Below are 18,258 nucleotides of genomic sequence, written 5' to 3' on the forward strand. Positions count from 1 at the left end.
TTGTCACTGCTTTTGTTATGTTATCCAGGGAAATAGTGCTCCCCTCTCTCTGCAGCATTCTATTTGTGACTTTAATGACAAAAAGCTGGGAAAAGACCACATGAAGTAAAGAAAATTAATGACTTTGGCTTCATTTCTTCTCACTGCCTCAAGCACTTGGCCCACTGCTTGAGGCAGTGAGAAGAAGTGAAGCCAAAGTGCACAAACACTTGTCCTGATGTTTTCCTTCCTCTTTGGATAAGGGATTCAGACGAAAAATGATAGGCTGCAGTTTGTTGTCTGATTTGCTATGAGCTAAGATCCTCCTTTTGCTCAACAAACTGCAATTTGTATCTAGAAAACATTTTTTTCTTTAAAAAGAACACAAAAATCCTAAACCAAACCAATCAACCAACAAAACCCCCAAAAAAACCCAAAACCCCCAATGTAAAACAACAACAAAAAAACAAAACAAAAGCCCAGACCAAACAAATTGTACCGAAGACAATCAAATCCTACATATCCTCAGTCTATTCTATGCCAGAAACCCATCACTTCCCTCACAGCACTGCTCCTTTCTAGGATTTAGCTTCTGTTCATGGAACACATAGCATACAAAATGGCAAAACAGCAGCTGGACTGCACTATGGGGCTTAGCTCTTCTCCAGTGACCAAAGAAAACTGCTAAATTAAGAGAAGAAACAATACTGAGTCATAATAAAGAAGCTAATCAACACAGTTCTTAAAAATTTGCTCAGAAAAGAAAGAATACACTGCAGCTGAAACAAAAGGGATGGAATAGATAATGAAGAAATCTAAGGATTAATGTTCCTATTCAGTTGTGCCAAAGCTCTGGTTTAAAAAGTATAGAATGTATATCCTCCCTCAACAGTTTCCAAATTTTAATACTTTTATTTAAGACTCAGTTAAAATTTAAAAGATCCAGGAAGATATTTTTTCCTAATTAAAAACCAGCTATTTATTCTCATTGCAATTTTGCTGGATTTATATTCTTAAATGATTTCAACTTCTTCGAAACTGTAAGGCTTCATATGCTAATCAACAAATTTAAATAGTATTCTCAAAGAACATAAAGTATCACTCATGTGACTGGATCCATAAGCAGCTAATAGTTTTGTATAAAGAAGAGAGACATCTTTTATGAAAAAAAAAAAATCAGAATAGTTAAATTCTACCACCAATCAATTGGGAGGCAAGAGATAAAATGACCATTTTTACATGGGAACAAATATGATACATCATAACAAAACAGCTGAAGTGCACTTATTCCAGAAGGATATTCTTAGCCTGAGCAGTGAAGATGACAATCAATCATTTGCAGTTATTAAATGCCTGTGTTGTTACACAAAAGTGAAACACAATTCTGTTGAACTTTTGCAAAAATATTCAAAAAGCTTTATATTTATTCTTGGAAAGACAAGGAAGCAGAGTGCTCAAAGACTTACAGGCTCAGAGTGATGAAAACATGAAAGGTAATCTCCAAATTTTGCTGCCAGACGTTTGTGAATTTCCGACAACATGCCAGACTTGCAGTTATAGAAATGAGAACAAAAATAGTGGAGTGGTTTCTTCCTATCCTTACAAAGTCTAAGCCTTGGGTTTCTCTCTGATCTTTGCATATTGCTTTGGTAAGTTGCATGTTTCTTTTTTTAAACGATATAGGCTTCCAATCAACTCAGAAATTCTCTCTGAGGTCCCTTGTGCACCTTCTGAAGGGCTTCTCTTCCAGTTCTCTCAATATTCAGTCTTGCTTCAGGGTTCATAAAGCTGTAACCCCCTTCATTATATACTCCAAAATTTGCTGGACATTGTTTGCATTTCTGATTGAAAAAGCATGCATTCCAGTTCATAGTCAAGAAGTAGGCTGAAATAAGTCATCACTGCCATCAAAGAGCTAGGAAAGAGAAGACTTAGGCAAAGGACACCACTGAGGTAAGAACATTAGTCTAATGATTAACTCTTTACTTTCCTCTAGCAGTCATTCATCAACATATAAACATTGACAGTTCCAGCTTCATTTGATTAATTTAACCTATTTTCTGTATCTGTGCCTAATAAACCTGTTTGATTTGCCTTAATGAAAACTTGCTCCTTTGCTCAGCCAGCTGATGTGTAGCTAACCCATGGAGATGAAAGAGAGAAGGAAAATAAGAGGATTTTGTCTCACTTGAAATAAAAGGACATTTCTTTACAAATTAAGTCCTCAGAGTCATTTAAATCTGCAAAACTGGAGACAAAATTAATGTGAGCAACAATTCACCGGTCCATAAGTTCCTAGACATTAACATCTGCCTTGAGATGTTGAAGAGGAGTATCATTTGATGATGATGAAGTTCACCAGCCTCACTGTCTTGGATGGATCTCACTTCTGCATGGATGGTAACTACTCTCTCATGCATACAAGCAAGCAAATAAAAATAGCTAATTGAGCTATTTCCTCCACAGAAGGGGAAGAAAGAATTAGTGCTATTTTTGTCTGCAGTAACTGAGTACCTTCTGATTACTTGCAAACATTTGGGTCATGAAATCTCTCTTAAAGAACCTTATGACAGCAAAATACCTATAGACACACAGAAGGTTAGGAATTGTGATAGACCCATTGTCTTCAGTGAAAGCATTCATGTACTTAAATGGTCTTTTAAAATCCTCTATCAAGATGCCATCTCCATAGCTAGCAACCAGGTTGCACTAAATCTGAGCAATATTTATATCTGAGGAAATATTTAACACTTCATTTGAAGCATTTAAGAGAAGAAGAGAATCCCAATGGGGAGCTTGCTTTAAAAGAAGTAGAATTTTCTACTCAGTGCAGACAAGTGACAAGGATACTGTTGTGTCAGAACTGCTTTCAGAGTTCAAGAACTATCTATGAGGTCTCTGTATACTTAGAGGCTAACAAGTGAATCTTACACTTGTTGAGATTTGCAGTGTCAGTCCCTCAGGCTGCTGCCAATCTTTGCAATGTAGTTGAATAACTTCACCTTTCTGCAACTCCAAGAAATCATCCAGGTTTTTCTAGATGTTCAGCAACTGCTAGGTGAAAGGTTTGAGCAGCAGAATAGGTAAGATAAACACACACAAGACTGTGAAACTGCCATTTGTTAGTTTCTTCAAGATTTAGTTATTCTATTGTGAACTCATGTATGGAAGTATTTTAGTTCCTTCAAGACAGAACCAACATTTTGGTCTTTGTTTTGTTTTTGTGGAATACAAACTGAAGTAGTTGGGGTTTTTTTTGGGGGGCGAGGGTAAGAATTTTTGGGTTTTTTTGTTTGTTTCTTTTCTCTATGAAGATGAAGAACAAATTCCAGTAAAATCAGAAGTTTTCATGGTGTAAGACAGGATATTATTTTTCAAGACATAATATGGCCATATTTTATAAAACACAAAAGCTTTACCTGCAAAGTATAATTCATTGACTGGAACCTAAGATAACACAGGCTAGTGTGGTGCAAGAGCCCAACTGCAATACCATATCCTGGTTCTTAGATTGTTATTATCCCTCTGCTCACTCATGAAACTGCTGCATCCTGTGGTTATCTGAGAAAAGATGTTGTATGCTTTCCCAGTGTCCCATAACCATAACATTGGTTATGGATAGGTCCTTTCAGGGAAAACTAGAAGTCACTGGAGAGCCAAAGCTCAGATGGCAGGAGATGCACAAAGCAGTCAGAACCTTTCTTTATCTCAGAAGAAAAGTCAAGATTAAGTGTGAGACCGTTGTTGACTGGAGCAGAGAAGTTAGTGGCAGAAGACGAGATGAGGGACATGATATTTTCTTTGCTTTGCTTTAACTTGCAGAGCCTTCTTTCAGCTCTGCCCTTCTAAGTCTTGGGGAACAACATTGGGAAATGTATTATTTATCTAAAATGAAGAGTGAACGACTCAAGCTGGATATACAAATCCATGGGACTAGACTGAATGATCTCAGAGGGATCTGAATGATCTGCTGAGGGAGCCCACAAGTTTCGAGACGCAATCCTCTGCTGTCTCTGAATGGACTAGCATATGAGGGAACTCTCAGAGGACTGGGAACATGTGGATATCACAACTGTTTAGGATGGGCAGATCTAGGAAACTGTAGGCTGATCAGTTTAAACCATAGAGCAGAAAAGAGCAATAGATGTAATTTTCAGAAAGGTAATTCCCAGTTAAACTCTAGGAAGAGATCTTCCCACAGAAGGTGGTCAGACACTGCAGTAGAGACATAGTAGAAACTCTATACTTGGAGCTATTCAAAACTCAGCTGGATGATGCATTGGTCTAGCCTCAGAGATGTTAAGCCTGCAGACTTTTTTTTTAGGCAGGAGGCTAAGACCAGATGATCGTCAGAGGTATCTATCTAAAATATGTTGTGACTCTAATTTGTGATGTTTTGCAAGAATATTTTATTAAAAAAAAATAGCAAGAAACACATTATAATAAAAATGGAAACTTCCTATGAAAGCTTTGCAATGAGCAGTTTCTCTTTGTGAAGTTTATAAGTCCTAGAAGTGTTGAGGGAAACCTTTTGAATAAATTTAAAAGAATTTAGAACAGGGAGGAAATTAAAAAAAAAAAAAAAAAAGAAAAGGAATTTCAGTCCTGCCACATTTTTAAAAGATTGTATGTATTGTCTATACAGCAGATAATTCTCATGGCATTCAACATGTTGCTGACCTGTCAGTTAATCACAGAATAGCTTAGGTGGGAAGGGACCAGAGAGATCACCTGCTCCAACCTTCCTGCCATGGGCAGGGATGTCTCTCAACTAGACTCAGCTGCTCAAGAACTCATTCAACCTGGCCTTGAACACCCCCAGGGAGGAGGCATCTACAGCCTCTCTGGGCAGCCCAAGCCTCCAAAGACAAACCTCTCAGAAACAAAGGTCGTCCTTAACAAGGCAGTTACTTGTGGCTTTCAACAATTTGTATAGCTAGCAAAAATGTATGTGGAGCTCATGACGGTAAAAGGAATTTGAGATATGGATGACAAGTCATTTGGGTGCCTTAGAAAATGCAATTATTTTCTAGCTTTTTTTGTTGTTCATTTGTGGGGTTTTTTTTATTTGTTTTGCTTTTCCTTGGTCTGGTTTGGGGTTTGGTTTTGTTTGTTTGTTTGGGGGTTTGTTCTTCTTTTTTTGGCCAGTATCAAAGGGCATTTCACGATGGGGAAAAAAGTATCCCAAATTCTGTAGCCAGACTATTGCAAGTGACTGCTTCATCTGTCATTTGCTCTATCAGTTGGCATTCTTGCAGATAAAAGAAGTCTTAGTGCCATGAGATGAGTAAGAAATTGCATCCAATATAGTATGCTAGCAGTCTGATTTTTCTCTCTCATACGCCCTCATATTGAGTGGGATGTGACTGCCAAACCAAATCCAGAAGAAATAGGATTTGAATGTTAGCAGAGACGGGGGGTAGAGGGGGAAAATTAATATTACCATTAAAGCTGCTTGCACTTCTAGCTACACTTTAGATTAAGAATATACAGCTCAAGCATTTCTGGCATTTTATACTCTCTCCTCCTTTATTTTTTTTCTTTCCTTTTTTTTCCCCTCCCCTCTCCAGAGCAATGCTTTGCATCCTTAGCTATAAAGACAATATCAGTACAATAGAGATGGTTTTTTAAAAGGAGGGAAAAAAATGATTTACAGACTAGTCCCATAGTTCTAGTCATTGAAACTGCACCTCTTATATAGTTGTTCCATTTAAACTTTTAAGTATTACATGTATAGCCATTTTCAGTTCATAAATATGCATATCTAGCTATATATATTTATATTTAACAAAATAATATTCTTTTGCTAAATGCTGTTAGCTGAAATAAGGATCAGATTCAACAATCTGCAAGTCTTCTGAAATGCTGACAGAGAACTACTCATTAAAAAAGTTGGAGAAACTGAATGTTTCACAAGCAATACTTCCTCACTTCACACGCTCTGGCTTCTATAATTAAACTAAGGTATTGTGAAGGACAATGGCATCAAATACACTTGAGAAAACATAGAATGTATCAATATCTACCTTGAATGTGCTACTTAAGAACCTCATGCTATGCATTGGGGTACTTGAACTACAGCTGAGCACTTTCGATGTGAGTGTTCAACTTGCCACGGCTCTGCTGCTCCTCTCCTGCACCCATCTGCACTGCTTCTTGACCATCCTGGAGGGAAGGGAGGGCCTGGGAGCTGAAGCTAGGGGCTCATACAAAGCATAGTCTTAACCTGCCACGAGTCAGTATGTTCCTAATTTCTTCCACTGTCAGTTACCACTTCAGTGAAATCTATCTGTTCAGAGGGAAATTCAAGTCCTTGCCCTGAGGAATTTGCACCACACAGAACACACTCTATGTACTGATTCCTTATCCAAAAAAAAAAAAACCCCAACCCAAACCACCCCACCCCCCCAAAAAAAAAGACAAAACCCCAAACAACCCCACACACATACACACACTCTCTAGGCTTGCTCCAAAGTACATTTAACTGCAACTTTGAAAGGAAAAGATACCCTCCACCTCAGTGTATCAGACCTTGTGATAGAGAGTTCTTATAGAAACTGGAGCATGGGGGCACAAGTCACCTCAGGCAGACAGTTTGAGGCTGTCTCTCACCATGGAAGTGACCTTAGCTCCATGCCACTTGATAGAAGAGCTGCACAGGCACTTTGTTCTTGTAGTTTCATTTACTGAAAAACTTGTCTTTTCTTTCCTGCTCCCCTCCTCTAGTTGAATTCTTTCTCCAAGTCTGCAAATCGATTCAGGCTTCAGAAAATGGACCACTTGCCAAATCACATAGATGTACAAAACCTCCACTCAGACCCATTTAAAAAGCCCACCCCATTTGTATTCACTGAGAATAGTACATGTCCTTTCACAGGGGCTGGGACATTGCCGGCCTAGTGCTAGTCTTTCAGTTGGTAATAAATCAACTTCATTGACTCTGAGGCAACTACTCCTATTTACCTCGGCTAAGAACCTGTCCTGCCGTGTTGTCATGTCAATCTGATGAGTTACTATCTATTTCCCTAAAATTCCTTCTGGGCATTGATTGTTCCCCCTTCCCCACTTTACACCACCACGTGAAGTTGTTAGGCAATGCTAAACATTGGAGACTCATTTTAACAGTGAATGTAGCGTTCCTTTATCCCAGCTTTGGAGGGCAAAGGAAATGTTGCTTGTTCAGAACGAAAAGGTAGTGTATGAAAAAAGACAGATGATAAATATATCAAGTTGATCAAGTTTTTCATAACTCAGTGCAAGTAATGCTAAAACTAATTTTTTTAATAAATTGGATATAGAGAAACACTTCTTTCTTCTCTTTGAAAAAAGTTCTTCAGTATTCTGTCAGTATTTGATGCTATAATATCAAATTTTATATAATTTCAAATATAAGTTACAAATAAACCTCATATCTTATTTCAGTTCAAAAGTCCCTTAGGATGATTTGTTTGGCTTGGGTATAATGGACAGATTTTTGTATTTATCTTTTTTATTGAAAAAAAAAACAACAAAGGGGGTGGGGAATCTTCTGCAAATCTTCTGATGAGGTGACTTACCTTGAGATGTGGCAATTTCTGTATGGATATTAAGTTCATTTCTTTAAGAGTAAGTTTTCTACGCTCTTCTTTACTTTCTGTCCCTAATATGAATGGCTTTTTTTGTTTTTTTTTTTTTGTTTGTTTGTTTGTTTGTTTTTTTGTTTTGTTTTGTTTTGTTTTTGCTGCCTCCCTCTATGCCAGTAACATTTGGGATATCTACTTTCAACAAGAACTAAGCACTAAAGCATGCAAACCTTTATTTTGGTAGATAAAGTAGTGGAAATTTTCAACTAGTCACTGCTTCGAGAAGATCCTTTAGCTTGGCTTAGGTTATGTGATGGTGACACAAAAAGAAGTTTGAAGCTGATGTGCCCGACTGCGTATCAGTGACAAAACTTTCTGTTGCATGGCCTTCTTTCTCCTCAAGTATTTGGAATTCACATGTGCTACTTCTACCTGTTACAAGCAATTCACAGTATGTCCAACTAAAATGAAATAATTATTCTCTAGCATTAGCTTTCAGAGTTATTCCCATTGTGCAATTCCCCAGAGCAATAAAACAATGCTCTTGCAAGATAACTAGTTTTGCATACTGAAAAGTTAACTCTGGTGTCCTTAATCAAGTAAAATCCTCCCTACTTGGGGTTAGAATTTTAACAGCAGGGACTGCAAGACTAAACAACTAATACCTCAGCTTAACCTGCTGTTGCAAGAATCCTTTTGAGTTTCTGTATCAATCTAATAGCTCTTTTGTAAAACTATAGAGCAGTAAGGCTTTTCATGCTCTGTGTTATATTGTGGAAACATTAGCAAATGAAATAAACGTGCATTTGTCTTTCTAGTACTTAAAAATAATCACTTTGAACTGTAAATTATTTATGATACTCAAAGAGACACTTTGCAAATAACAGGAAAGCATCAGAAATCAAATGCAGATTGTGGTATTTAGCCTTGTCTTCCCATCATTAACTCTTTCAGTTCCACAACATGGTTCAATAAATCAAGCATGTCCTTTAGACATCTCTCCTAAAGGAATTAGGCAACAGCAGAAATAAATGAAGCTGTCTGCATGTGACAGCTACAGAGGGAAACCCAAAGAATGAGAGGAGGGGGGGGGAAAAAAAAAAGGAGCTCCTGTGAGCAGATGATAAAGCAGATGCTGTAAAACAACAGGGGGATTGCACTATTTCTTCTCCAGAATTGACGATCGTTTGATAAACAGCTAGTCACGCTCCTGGAAAACCTTGTCCATCAGTGCATATCAGTACAAATTAATGATGACATGTCCTGATTAAACTTGCTGTGCTGTGAAATGCAATGCATTATCTGCATGGCAGTAAATGAACAAATGCTCACAGGGAGTGAAAGAACAAGCAAAGCCACACATCTCAGGTTAGGTCCCGAGTCCTAGCTGCCTGTGGTGAAGTAGGTGTTTAATTGGCAAAAACTGGTCTTGTCTGGAGGGTTTTGCAGGACAGAACTTTTTTGTTCTGTTCATTAAAAGCATTTTTTTTCCTTGAGAATGCCCTTTCTTTAAAACTAAAAGAAGTCAAAATTTCAAGACCCCCAGTCAAGCTTTTGTATCCCTTCCTCAAACAAACCTTAAATAATCTTGCACTTTGTGTACATCAACGAGAAGTGTCTTGAAATAAACTGAATGCTGTAAATGCGGTAGTGGTGAGATTACAACATTGCATAACAGGAACTTTGCCCAAATAAGAGCTAAGCGATTTCTCAATGAGGATTTGAGAGTTCTCTCAAAAGTTTATTTCCTGGAGTCAAAGGCAAACAAATATATCCTTTCAATGTAATTTAAAAAAAAACAAAAAAACAAAAAACAAAACTTTACCTTCATTTAAAAACCCCTAATATCACAAGTTTCATTTGGCTTTTCTCTCCCTCAACACAGGATGAAATCCCTTTTGTAACAGCTAGCTATTTTTCTTATTTTAAAAAGCACAAGTCATGCATTTAACACTGTTTCACTTTACTAAAGCATTTCTGACATAACTGATAAATAGTTCTCTCTGGAGTTGAACAAGCATCGCTTCTCAAGGAAAACAGGTCCACTGAACAAAAGATCTCTTCTGCAACAGGAAGGTTACCTTGGGGATGGAGCCAGACTTTGCAACTCATGCTGCTGCTGCAAGGAAGAATCACTAGTGGCAGTAAGAACACCACAGCTAGCAGAACCTGGAATTTCTGCTCACATCTGCAAAACACATTGATGGCAGTGGACTCAATCCAGATGGCTAGCTGAAGTCTGAAATATTTTTCAGAACGATTCTTTATCCTGATCTTATTCCACTAACATTCCAGGTCAGATTCCAATCTCATGTAAAATCTAGAACAGTTTAGCTACATCACAATGAATGAGATTCCAGTCCAAATGTCATAGTATCTGTTCATAAAGCAGCAATAGTGACATTTCCTCTATAGTTTCATTCAGGATACAGAGGGAAACAAATAAAAAAATATGTATTTGGAATCTTGGGAGAAGGAAAATATGTAACCCTTTTAGTACTCAGCTTCCTCTGTACATACTACCTGGCCAGCATATGAGTGGAAGGAGAAACACATCCACTTCCCTGCCCAGAAACATATGGTAGAGAAACACTGTACAAGAAATTATTCTCAGAAATTTCAGTTCCTATGTTAACAGAGTCTAGGATGTGTATGCAGGAAAACAAAGAAGTAAGGACTACAACACATAGAGTGCTGCAAACCATCCTTAAAGTCTTTGTCTAAAAAAGGCATAAACTCAAAGCAACACTCAAACTATTCTTAATTACTTTTCCTAAGTTTTAATAAAAGGTGTCAGTGCAGGAAAGCACATTAGCAAGAGGCAGAGTAATTAGCACTATGCAGACTTAAGATAGTGCTTCCTTCATGGATCAGGCTGAGAAAGCTGCAGAAACCCAAGCTATTATGCAAGCAAATAATTCAGGAGGGTAGAGCAGCCAGATTCCCTTCACCTGGTTGCAGAGCCTGTGATGTACCAAGCAGAGCATGGCAAAGTGCCTTCAGCTTGTAGACAGGCTCTAAAACAAAACAATGCAATACAACACAAGTTGGGTTGTTCTGGTTTTGTTTGGTTTTGTTTTTCCTTCTTTCTTTCAAGTGGAATTCAACCTACTTTTTATTTCTGAAATAAAGGTTTTAATTAAAGCTACCTTCTATACAACATACTGCACTTCAGCTCTGTTGCAAATAACACATTAATTTCCCCTGACTCCAAGTAATCTGACTTTCTCTCTTTTATCCCTGAACACATCTTGCCTGGGTGAACACCAGTGGGAAATAACAGGTGGGGGCAACAAAACTGAGGTAGCTTACTGGAAGTTATGACAAACTCTGCATTTTGTTATTTCTCTTTATTTTTAATATATATATACTTCATTATTCTTGCAGACTTCCCCCCACTGAAGTTTTGGAATAAGCCTCAACAATGCAGTTTCTCACTAGAGGAATAAAAATGAAGCAGTCACAGAAAGTAAAACAGTGCTTAAAGCATATCGAGAGAGAGGAGTACATGCTTCATTCCAGAAATTACAGAATCACAGAATGGTGGGGGTTGGAATGGACTTCTGGAGATCATCTAATTCCAACCCCCTTGTTAAAGTACACCCACTTAGATCAGGCTGCACAGGAATGCATTTGTCACCATTAATGTGCCACCCTGTAAGTTATACGGAGGAACTCCTAGCAATGAATCTTTCTTTGTGACCTCAGATAATCATATTTGGCTTTCAAATTCAAATCTTGCATGCCCATGTGACAGTCAGGGTAAAGATTCTTGCATATTCACCCTGAGAACTCAAATCAAAATCCAGACTGTAAGACTTTTTTTGCTTCTTTCTGACTCTAGATCAGGTCACTGATCCCACTGTAAGTCACAGCTGTTGTCTTGCACAAAGAAGAGGAATGAATGAATGAAAAGTTTCAGAACAGGAAGCTAAATCTATGACAAAGCAAATCCTCTAGTAAGGTTCACGTTCTCTTGCAGATCATGTGCAGATGGAACATGCAATGTAAACATCAACTGGCCATAAATGCATCTGACAACATAGGATTATGTGGAGGTACTTCTGTTGCTGTAACATTTAAATCATGTAGCTGTGGACCACAACCCCTATTGTGTTAGATGCTCTAATATCACAGAACACGGAGCTCCCTTCCCTCCACTCCTAAAAGAAAGTTTGTGATCTCAACATGATTAAGTACAGATATGCAGGAATATGCAAGGAAACAATTGTGCTATCTGTGGTAATTGCAGCAACATGGACATTCTGTAGATAGTTGAAAGAAAGAATTGAAGGAAAAGTAATGTAGCATCTTTGCAGATGTTTCCAGGGGCATTTTAGCCGAGGTTAAGAGCAGTTAAGTGCTAAAACCCAAACACCTTTGCTTTAAAAATCTAAAGCTACTCCTTACAGCAAATCATTATGGATTGATTAGATACAGATCACATGAATGGGTACTTGCCTTTGTATTGCACAGAATGAGAGCTCTAAACATAGAATGATTTTAAGTATAGATATAAAAATATCTTTTGTTAAGGTAGGCATAAGCCACTAAAGACTTCATAAGAGAAGACAAATAGCCTGTACCTAATGTAACAAGAAGGGAAAGCGTAGGGAAGGAAGAGTCTGAGGATGGTTCCTGAAAGAAGATAGTGAACTGACAGACTAGGAAACCTTTAGAGGTGAACGGATATGAACAGGAAACAAAATTTACAAGCACTGTGACTCAGATCAAAATAACAAGTAGTTTAATTAGAAGTGTATGAACAAAGAAAAAAAAATAGCTGAGGGAAACAAAGCAATGGAAAACCAAGCAAAAACTTCAAAGATTGAGGAGAACGCAAACAATCAGTTACTATTTTATCACTGAAGATAAAGATACAACAATGATCAGCCATAAATCAGAGAAACACAAAGTAGCAGTCCAGCCTAAAAAAATGCATGGGAATAGTTGAATTAAACTAAACAATATCTGGAAGCAAAGAATAAGGTCAAGAAGCCTGTACCTTCTCTGGATTCACTGCTCTTTTACCACTGGATTAGAGCAATGAGCTAACTTAAAAAACAACCAACACCCAATAATTCTACATGCAGCATTTTTCTAAGCAAAAAGACTAGAAGTTTTCAGAATTTTTTTCTGTCTCAGCAAGTAATCGTTGTTCTTCCACAGACTGTAGTTCTGAAGGGGAAAAAATAAATCACAAAATAGGGTTTTATTGTTAGGTTTTACTATGTTTCTTTACAACAAATCTGGATTACCAATCTAGTTATACTGAAAGGAACGAGCTGTGAGATTGGCTTTATACCTTAGGACAGCACAAACTTGAAGGGGCACAATGGTTGCCAGAAAATACAAAACACCAGTCAGAGCACACAGGCACTGAATGATGCTGCAAACAAAAAGCTGTATGTAAATGCAACAGACTGAATATGTACACTTTGTACACAATCTGCATACTTCTGACTCATTGATCTCCAGAAGTCTCCTTCCAGCCCCTATCACTCAGTGGTACTGTGATTCTGTGAGATGCTAATCAAGGTTTGCACATATGCCTGCTTTAAAAAAAAAAATAAAAATTAAAGTGGTTTTATACATATATATATAGCACCTAGCACTGGATATTTAAGCACTGGCAAAGGCCTGACTCACTGCTGCGTCACTGCTGTTTTAAGCATAAAAGACAAGAAATCCAACAGCAGCAGCTAGTCTAGGCAGAAATAATTAAGAGTGGGTTGTGTTATGTTGTACATAGATGTGGCTTTGCAGCACTGTCTCAGGGCCTCTTAAGACAACAGTACAGAATTTGGTACCAAGTCAGTGTTCTGTTGAACATGGGAACCCTAAAAGCTAGGTTCAAAGCAACTATTTGTGCTCAAGTTTGGTGTTACATTCCCTCATCCGGGTGATGCAAAGCACTAAGGGTAGATTTTTAAGGCTCTGAATAGTGAGAGGAGAGGGACATTTACACATCGAATCCATGAAATTTACATGTGAATTGGCAAATGCAAAACAAAAGCTGTGTGTGAAATCCACCTACTCGAAGCTTCAACATTCTCATGCCTTTGAGGTTCAGAGGGTGGAGTTGAAGGACAGGTCCTTAACTGAGTGGGACTCACTTATAACAATGGTTATAGCAGTTAAAGTTGAAGTCTTTGATTTTTTCCTTAATCTGAGAAATTTCAAATTTGCATTTCTCAGCACAATGCCCAACCACCAACCAATTGAACTGTGTAGGTGAAAACATATTCTAACACAGCATGTTGAAAGGAAGGCTTTTGGAGACAGAAATGCAAGATTGCTAAGGACAAAGGAGAGGAGTGAGGAAGACTTGAGTGCTCAGCTCAAAGGAAGAGACCTGGTGACCTGGTTTCCAGGCCAATAGTGTGGGGAAACTCTGCAGATGGGTTTTCACAGATGTGCAAATGCACAAAACTTCTCAATCTTTGCAGACATTTCACGTGAGGCAGGAAAGATGTTTTGAGCCCTATCACAAGACAGCAGGGATAACATCCTGGCTCTGTGACTGCGATGACAAATAATTATTTCAGTGGAGCTGGGATTTCACTTCTGCATTCCTACTTCACTTGAATATTTTCTCCAGCAAGAGTATATTTCAATCATAATCTCCAAAGCTATGACTTTGTATCACATTCTACATTAGGGCTTCAGCTGCTCTGAAGAGGATCCACACTGGTGTAGCAGAAGTAGAATGATACAGAAATTATTTATACTGTATGCCGCCATCTCCTATAGAAGTCATTCTTCAGTGTTGATTATTCTTGCCAAAAAAAAAAAAACAAAACTCAAACAAAAAACTGTAGCCACTGAAGAGCTATGCTAAAATAATAGTAATAATAAAATGTTTTAACACCTTATAGGAACCAAGTAATTAATCAGACAGTGACTACCTTTGTGTTTCTGTACCTTGGAAGTAGCCTGCTTCCAATTAAGGAAAATTTACAGAAGAGGTTCTGCATGCGAGGGGAACCAGATCACACAAAACATTCTCAGTTCCTACCTTACAGAGTTGTGACTGCATATTCTGATGAGGTTCATAGTATAGCAACTCTCCAAATTAATTTATTAACAAGTTAGAATAAAAGAACAAAAAAGGCTGTGAATTGACCAGAACTCCTCTCTTTTGCAAATGTGATGGTTTGAAACTGTCTTTTTAATTTTTCCTTGCAAAGTTCAGTACAGAGAAAGTGAAAGAATGTAAATAAGTCACTATTGGGTGTAAGAAAGCAAAATAACGATTGTTCTAAACACTTCCATTGGATAGATAGAAATGTTTAAGAACTATTACCCAAAACAAAGTAGGCATTCGGCACATTCTGCGTTCGGCAGTGGGGGCAGTTGCTGGGCTGTCTGGCTGCTGTTTCTTCTTCTCTTCTGGCTGAAGATAACACACTGACCTTGGCAGCTAAGTTAACAACTTTCTGCTCTAACTAAACTCTGCTTCTCTGTCCAGGGGGGTCTGGGGGGGAAGCTCCTGGGAGAGGGAGGCCCCTTTGGGAGGGTCCCCTTGGGGGGAAGCAAAGGGAGATCGATTGTGCTTTTTCTGTTGATTGTATATATTTGTGAATGTTGTGAATTTTTGTATATTTGTACATATTCATTGCATTTCATTGTAGATTTTAGACTCTGCTTGTAAATACAGCTTTTCATTTGCTTCCAGACTGGGCTAGCCTGGTTATTGTTGGTGGGGGAGAAAATTTCAGCTCACACCGACACACTTTTTATTTTTGGCGCCCAACGTGGGGCTCGATTGCTTGTTTGATTTATTTCTGCTCAGATTAGGAAGCAAAATGAAGCTGTTTTGGGTTCTGAGTCATTCTATTTTATCTATTTTCAGTGTGATTGTCTACAGATGGGCTGTTTCCTGCATGATAGACAAGATTGTGAGATATGTGGCATATAAGTCGTTTCTTTGGGTTAAGAACAAGTTACTGAATGCTGTTGAATTCTGTTGTGGTCTTATTGGGCTTAGAAGATATGGTAACTCAACTATGGATGTGCTAGCAGACACATTTGAGTTTGTTACTCCTCTTACAACTACAGAGGGTCTTTGGAACCAGTGGTACCCTAGATATCTTGTGCTAGCCTTAATTTTGTTGTTTCTTGGAATAATCATATGGCTGCTGATAGCACTGTGTCAAGAAAGACATAAGGCTACTTGCTCTTCCAACTCTGCTGTGAATGTGAAAACCAAGCCAGTAAATTTGGTGGCCTCTGTAACCAGAAAGCGTAAAGGAGCTGCAGGAGGAGATGCAGATGCTGCAGGAGATGGTGCAGATGGAGATGAGGGTCCTTCTACTCAGGGTCCCTCTCTTAAGAAAGATCCTTCTGATGAGGAAGAGAGGGTTAGCCTTAAAACTCTGGTAGACCTCTTGAGACCCCACATGGATGATGGAGATGTAGGTCAGGATGTAGACCCTAGTAGATTAGCAACTGCTGGTAGTGCCTCTGAACTCAAAGAAATTCAACGGAGGATTAAAATAGGATTATGGGGACAGCGACCTCAGGATGATGATGATGATGATGATGATGATGAGGATGACATACAGTCAGCTAATGCACCCAGACAGGAAATTAGACATGTGAGGAAGGATTACATCAGAGGAGATAATGAGCCAGTCCTGTCTTGGCTAGCCAGGTGTTTTGATATGGGAGCCCCAGCATTGGTGGTAGGTGACAAGTCAGCCTCTCAGTTGGGGATGCTCTCAAAGGATACAGGCATAGACAGGCACCTAGGCAAGTGCATTGGTAAAGTTTCTCTGTGGGCACGCCTCCTACTGGCAGTCTCGCTGAGGTACCCCAGCAGAGATGATTTACCATGGAACCCTAAGCCTTGGACCACAATAGCTGAGGGAATCAAGCGTCTGAGAGAGTTTGCTGTGAGAGAAGTAATGTATGGAGATCATAAGACTCTGAATCCTGATGAAATTCCTGTTGGAACAGGCCTTGCCAAAAAGCTCATTAAGCTTGCTCCTCCTAATTATGCCACTATTCTGGCAAGCAGGATTGTGGCAAGAAATTATGGTGGAGTGCCTCCCACTGTTGGCCATTTCACTGACCAAATGAGGCAGTTGGAGGATAGTCTTGCACGTACTTCTTTGGTTTCAGCCATTGAAACTCTGTCTGGAAAGATGGAGAATTGCATGAAAGAGCTGAAGGAGGAACTTAAAACCTCCATATCCAACTTGATGAAGGGGGATGATTCTAATTCCTCTTCCTCCAGATGGATACAAGTTTCAGCTGTCAGAAACAGACGTGCTCCAAGAAGGCCATTCCAGAATAGGTCAAACCAAAACAGACAGCAGAGGCAATCACGTGGCAGTATCTGGATAACTCTGCGTGATCAGTTTGGTGAGAACATGAATAGATGGGATGGTCAACCAACTTCTGATCTTTTCAAGAGGTTACGGGAGCTGCAGAGGGGCAGATCCCGAGGTAGCAATACCAGGAGGGTAGCTGTCACTTCCTCAGTTTCCCAGAACAGCTCTGATAGCTCCAACAGTGATCCTAATTCTGATGCTGGACGTTGTGCCAGCTGTACATGAGGAGGTAATCCCCACCATTAGGGGTGCCCTGCCTTCCGCCAGGGGGAGGTAAGGGATAATGGAGATAACAGAATCTATTGGGATGTGTACATCCAGTGGCCTGGCACTTCAAAATTTCAGAAGTACAGGGCCTTGGTTGACACAGGAGCTCAGTGCACCATAATACCATCAAATTATCAAGGGGGAGAATCTATAACTATTCAGGGAGTCACTGGTGGATCTCAAGAGTTGTTTAAGATAGAAGTTGATATAAGTTTAACTGGGAAGCAGTGGAAGAAACATACTATTGTAACAGGACCTAATGCACCTTGTATTTTGGGAATTGATTTTCTGAGAGAAGGGCGTTTTAAAGACCCTAAGGGTTACAAATGGGCTTTTGGAATAGCAACTGTAGAAATTGATGGAGGAAAATTGAAGTTGTCCATTAGACCTGAGCTTTCAGATGAATCTGCAGTTGTGGGACAACATGAGATAGAGGATGTAAAGCTGCCGGTTGCTTCTCAAACTGTGCATCACAGACAATACAGAACCAACCGTGACTCTTTGGTGCCCATTCAAAACTTGATTCGTCAGTTGGAGAGTCAGAAGGTCATCAGCAAAACTCATTCACCTTTCAACAGTCCAATCTGGCCTGTGCGAAAGCAGAATGGAGAGTGGCGTCTGACAGTTGATTTCCGTGCCTTGAATGAAGTAACTCCACCCATGAGTGCAGCTGTACCAGACATGATGGAGCTCCAATATGAGCTGGAATCCAAGCAGGCCAAATGGTATGCTACCATAGACATTGCTAATGCTTTCTTCTCTATTCCCATAGCAGAGGAATGCAGGCCTCAGTTTGCTTTCACCTGGAGAGGCATTCAGTACACATTCAATCGTTTGCCCCAGGGGTGGATTCACAGTTCAACCATCTGCCATGCAGTGATCCATGATGCTTTGGAGAAAGGTGGAGCTCCAGAACACATTCAGTTCATCGATGACATCATCGTCTGGGGTGAGACTGCTGAAGAAGTCTTCGAGAAAGGTAACAAAATCATTGACATTCTCTTGCAAGCTGGTTTGGCTATCAAGCGAGACAAGGTGAAAGGACCTGCCAGGGAAATCCAGTTTCTGGGAGTGGGGTGGCAAGATGGTCGCCGTCACATCCCAATGGATGT

The sequence above is a fragment of the Indicator indicator genome, chromosome 11 (assembly GCF_027791375.1).
Source record: "Indicator indicator isolate 239-I01 chromosome 11, UM_Iind_1.1, whole genome shotgun sequence".
In the NCBI taxonomy this organism is placed as follows: Eukaryota; Metazoa; Chordata; class Aves; order Piciformes; family Indicatoridae; genus Indicator; species Indicator indicator.